We start from the raw sequence: 5,914 nt of genomic DNA on the forward strand, positions 1-5,914 counted from the left end.
TTCAAACACTGAGTTCCGTTTTGTTCTTTAACAAAAGCTGTAGTTTAGTAGTTTCTCTCTTTAAAAAAAAATAAACATCTGGAAGAAGTTGGAAGGAACCCCAAAGATTTGACTTCTGCAGAGGCCGTATCACCGTAAATGCTGCATGGCCAATGCAGACGTCAGATTGACCATGCAGCGCCTTTAATGAATACATCCCAGGGGTATATTCACTAGGATCCAAACAGAAGCAAACGGAACGAAACGGGGAGGGAACTACCAGAAGTTGTCCAATAGAAACTCTCGTTTTCGTTTGCAACTGATTGGACTAATGATTACACCCCTGGTGTGAATCTTGTAAAATAGATTATTCATCATCTCAGACTTTTCCCCATGTGTCCTCATCTACTCCCCTTTCATGTCACCTCTGTAGAAATACCATGGCTAATAAATATGCACCTGACGACACTATGTTGCTTCTCTTTCTTGTTGTGTATCTTCTTGACCTTCCTGTAAATGTCCTGGAGGGCAGGCAGTGTGCCCCCGGTGACGCATTGGGCTGACCGCATCACCCTCTGCAGAGCCTTGCAGTTGCAGGCGGTTGCCATAACCAGGCAGTGATGCAACCCGTCAGAATGCTCTCGATGCATTCGATCTGTGGAAGCTCGTGAGGGTCTTACGGGCCGTGCTGAATTTCTTCAGCCTCCCGAGGTTGAAGAGGTGCTGTAGCGCCTTCTTCGCCACAGTGTCGGTGTGGAGGGACCATTTCAGGTCCTCAGTGATGTGCACACCAAGGAACCTGAAGCTTTAGACCCTCTCCACTGCGGCCGCGTCGATGTGGATAGGGGCGTGCTCTCTCTGATCTCTCTCTGATTTCCCCTGTCGTCCACGATCAGCTCCCTTGCTTTGTTGACGTTGAGGGAGAGGTTATTTCCCCGCCAACAGTCTGCCAGGGCACTAACCTCCTCCTTGAAGGCTGTCTCGTTGTTGTTTGTGATCACCAACAATGTGTAATATGTACGTACTATAATGTATGTGTAATTAATAAATAATGTATGTGTGTAATTATGCACACAGAGACATTTGACATGATTGATGTCCAAATCAATAATTTACCCTAACCCTATCCATAACCCTGTGAGTACTATTCTTCACAACGCCACAATACTAGTGTAGTATATGGCATAAAAGAGGCTGCTACTAAGGAGCCAACCCCCAAGCATAAACATTGTAAACAGAGGCTTTGTATATGAATGGTAAGTGCACCACAAACCCATAACCACCACGATGGCCCAATAATTATGACATCATAAATCCATTATTTATGAGTTGTATTCCTGCGCACTAGTTGATTTATTTTTATTTTTACTCCTTCTTTATCCCCTATCGTTTAGCAGATGGGTGAGAAACAATAATTTAATTTTAAATCTGTTTTGGCTCCACAGTAGGTTCTTTTCTTGTTCATTTTGTATAAAACGGCCGCTGGCATAGGAAAGAAACTAATGAAAAAACATTGAACGAAAGGCAGACTGTTTACAATGGTAGGACAGGCCAGTATACCTAACGTGTGTGTATAGGACTAAACACTCAGTGTACAAACAATAAGAACACCTTCCTAATAATGAGTTGCACCCCCCCTTTTGCCCTCAGAACAGCCTCAATTCGTCGGGGTATGGACTCTCTACAGAGTCTTGGTGGATCCAAACTTCTTCCATTTAAGAATGATGGAGGCCATTGTGTTCTTGGGGACCTTCAATGCTGAAGGCATTTTTTGGTACCTTCCCCAGATCTGTGCCTCGACACAATCCTGTCTCGGAGATCTACGGACAATTATTTTGACCTCATGGCTTGGTTTTGCTCTGACCTGCACTGTGGGACCTTATATAGACTTGTGTGTGCCTTTCCAAATCATGTCCAATCAATTGAATTTACCACAAGTGGACTCCAATCAAGTTGTAGAAACATCTCAAGGATGATCAATGGAAACAGGATGCACCTGAGCTCAATTTTGAGTCTAGTAGCAAAGGGGCTGAATACTTATGGAAATAAGGTATTTATTTTTATTTTATTTTTTATTCTAAAAACCTGTTTTTGCTTTGTCATTATGGGGTGTTGTGTGTAGATTGATGAGGACAAAAATTAATTTAATCCATTTTTGAATAATGCTGTAACGTAACAAAATTGTGGAAAAATGGAAGGGTCTGAATACTATCCGAATGCACTGTATGTGTGTCTGTGTGTGTGTATAGCTATATGCCAACCTACATGTATGTTAATAGGACAGCCTTTACTGAGTAGAGGTGGGTGTGTGGTTGGCAGTCCATTAGTTCAGTTTACTCTATTAGTGCATGCTAACGAGACTAGGAAATGTATCAATCACACAGGGAATCACTGCTCTGTGATGAACACACTAGAGATTCCCTTACTTGGATCCCCTTGCCATCCTCAATAACGTCGTTGTGTTTCGCACTAACATTTATTTCCCGGTTAGCATTGAATTAGCCTGTCAGGGAAGCTCCTATTGCATTGCTGCTGAGAGTGCACTCAGGCATGAGGCTTATGGGCTTCTAATGACAATGTCTCTTCCCTCCATTAAAACACTCTGTTTGCTTTCTGCCCTTGCTGCGATCAATTACAACATTGTTTTGCAAAGAGACACGCAGTGAAATCATTGAGGGGGTGTAGTGAATGAACAAAGGCAGTTGGGACAGATGTAAATAGATGTTTCCCTCACGTTTGTGTCCTTAGGGGTTGCTGTCACATTCATAAAGTGCTTCTGTGAGTGTTGGGATGGGAGTGACGTGCCACACAATGTGGATGTCTCCTAGACATCCTCTCTCTTTCTCTCCTGTCTTCCTTCCTTCCTCATTCTAAAGACGGAGTGATGGTCTCTGTCTCTGTCTCGCTCTCCTCACCAGAAGCTCTCCCCCGCCGACTTCAAACCTGATTTGGGCAGATCTAAATAATTGATAAAAGCACAACAACCGGTAATCAGACTTACTATCAGCTCGTCTCCCGCCTCACACAGTTGCCAAACACCACAGTGTTGAATAATACAGTAGGTACACATCCTTTCCCAGCACTGTCTGACTAGCATGCCAATGCCCCGGTATCACAGAGCAAACTGGGACTGATCACATATTGATGGAGGTGAGATTGATGTTTGGGCATTGAGGAAACTTTGTGAGGTCTGGAGAAAGGAGCATTACCAGTTGGTTATAGTCTAAGGTTGCATCCTAAATGGCATCCTATTCACTATATAGTGCACTACTTTTGACTTTTCGGACCCTGTGCCCAAATTAATGCACTATAGGGCATAGGGTGCTATTTCAGACACAGCCTAAATGTGTCGGACGTGGTCTGACTTCATGTGGTTTGGAAAGAGATGTCGAGCATTAAAAGTGCCCATTTATGACGTTAAACTTGAAATCTTTGTAATTTTTGTAATTTTCTAACCTTGCAACAACATTAGCAAGCATTAACAGTGCTTTTGATGGCTTTAAATTATGAATTAAAGTGAGATTTTCATTAACTAGCAAATTTTGCTAGTATTCATCATTGGTGTTGCATAAATACCTACAAGTGCTTTCTGAGTTTCTGTGAGTGAACAACACCTCAAAGTGATTCTATTTTCAGTTTTAAACTGATTTGTACCTGTTTCTCAGTATAATACCAGAGCTGCCAACTCTCACGCTTTCGCCGTGTGACACACGTTTTTGCCTGTTTTCACACGCACTCACGCCACACATCCAATTTCTCACGCAAAAAGAAATCGGCCGAGACTCGTTCGTTCCTTTTTTCAAACTCCCCGATGGTAGATGGCGCTGATGAGCGCCACTGAACCATATGCGCTGCACCCAGAAGTTAGCGACAGAAGAAGAGATACCATTGCCGCGAAAGTCAACAGGAGAAGAAACGGTCACTACCTCAAGAAGTCTGATAAGAAGCTGAGCAGAGACTAGGTATGTAACAATGAAATGTCGTCCAATTGAGTACTCAAGAACTCAGCTGATTTCGAACAGGTAAGATGTATTCCAAAGAATTTAACATAAGGTAAGAGCGTTGTGCCAGTAACCGAAAGGTTGCTGGTTCTAATCCCCGAGCCGACTAGGTGTAAAATCTGTCGATGTGCCCTTAAGCAAGGCACTTAACCCTACTTGCTCCTGTAAGTCGCTCTGGATAAGAGCGTCTGCTAAATGACTAAAATGTAAATGTAAATAAATACAGGAAATGTGTGCAATAGAAGTAGGTATGTTTTTGTAACTGAGAGTAGAGTTATTAAACCAATATGACCATTTGAATTGTTTAAGGTTTCAAAGATGTCCCGTAAGAGACCTTTGCCAGGACAAAAGCGAAACCTTTTATTTTATTTAAAGAACCAGCCAAGTGAGAAAAGACAGACAAACACACTGACAGAACAGCCAGAACGATTGATAGAAACGACAGGGCAACAGACAGACACAAAGGACAGAGAGAGCAGGAGACAGGACAGACTGACAAACAAGCAGAGGAGCAACAGACAGGACAGATTGACGCACATGCAGAGGAGCAACAGACAGGACAAATAGAACAACCAACAGGGCAGATGGAAGAAGACACAGAGGGACAGACAGAAGAGAATCCAACAGCAGGGCCAATAGAGTCATGCTCTGGCTGGAGCAGCAAGATCCATTTTCAAAAATGAGTGGACCTCTTCATGGCCATGTATTACCAGAGGGAGCCTCAACACGCACTACTGGTGTGCAGTCTGCCGTATTGAAAACTCATGTTGCCACCAGGGTGTGACAGATGTAGTGCGCCATATAAAAAGCAAAGGCCACCAAGATAAGCAACGAGCTCTCCTGTCCACAGCCACAATATCCCAATATGCAATGGCCGTTCCATCTGTTGGGGGTATGTCTGCACAAGAGGTTAAGGTATGATATGTGTAATGATTCTGTCAAGGTTCAGTCAAGAGTTTTGTGTTCTAGTTGATCACGGTAAAGTCATGGTTGATAGTTTTGACTAATTTGTGGTTTGTATGTCAGTGTAGTACATTCCAGTTTTCTTAATTTGAGATCTTAGTTGCTGAATGTGTTTTTTTACCTGTGCCCTATTATCACAGGCGTCTATTTTAAATAAACTATGGTCTTTCGGGAGGATTAATAATTTATAATTTCTTACAGACAAGAAGGGCTGAGGTCAAAATGACAGCTGGGTTGGTAGTTCACAACGTCCCCCTAGCCTTTGCGGACCACCTGGGGCCTCTCCTAAAAGAATGTTTCGGAGATTCGAAGACAGCGCAGGAGTACAGGTGTGCCAGGACTAGGTCATCCTGCATTACCAATGAAGCACTCGCACCATATTTCACACAGGAGCTTGTGAAGGAGATGAAAAAAGCCCCGTATACCCTTGTTACGGATGGGTCGAATGACACTGGTATTTCACAAACTATTTGAGATTTTTCTCCTCTGCAAAACATGTGCTTTGTGTATTTTTAAACATCTAATAACATGAACATCTGTATGATTCTAACTTGTCATTTTAGGAGTGGAAAAGATGAACCCGCTTACTGTCCGGGTCTTCATGGGCAGCAAAGTTGTCCACCAGTTTTTTAATATGTGCTCAACTGTCACGGCCGTCTACGGAAGGAGTGGACCAAAGCGCAGCGTTTATAGCGAACATGACTTTATTAAAGTTAAAGTGCACGAACGAGAAAACAATAAACAATGACGGATAGTGAAGTCCTCAGTACACAGACTGAAACATGGAACAAAAACCCACAACCCTAAGGTGAACACTGACAGTTTAAATATGGCTCCTAATCAGAGATAACGAGCCGACAGCTGACACTCGTTACCTCCGATTGGGAGTCACATGACGAGACAAGACACTACAACCAAACCCAAACACAACCAAATGAACACACCCTATACCCAACACAACCAAATGAATA

The 5,914-nt window shown here is 43.0% G+C and overlaps 1 long non-coding RNA gene across 1 annotated transcript; it reads left to right on the forward strand.

Moving 5' to 3' along the window:
- Positions 1-4,698: 4,698 nt before the first annotated feature.
- Positions 4,699-5,559, forward strand: LOC123486206. The gene is made up of 3 exons (XR_006659282.1): positions 4,699-4,895; positions 5,145-5,397; positions 5,507-5,559. It is a non-coding gene; the product is annotated as an uncharacterized LOC123486206 (long non-coding RNA).
- Positions 5,560-5,914: the final 355 nt, after the last annotated feature.

The sequence above is a fragment of the Coregonus clupeaformis genome, unplaced genomic scaffold, assembly GCF_020615455.1.
Source record: "Coregonus clupeaformis isolate EN_2021a unplaced genomic scaffold, ASM2061545v1 scaf1067, whole genome shotgun sequence".
Taxonomy (NCBI): Eukaryota; Metazoa; Chordata; class Actinopteri; order Salmoniformes; family Salmonidae; genus Coregonus; species Coregonus clupeaformis.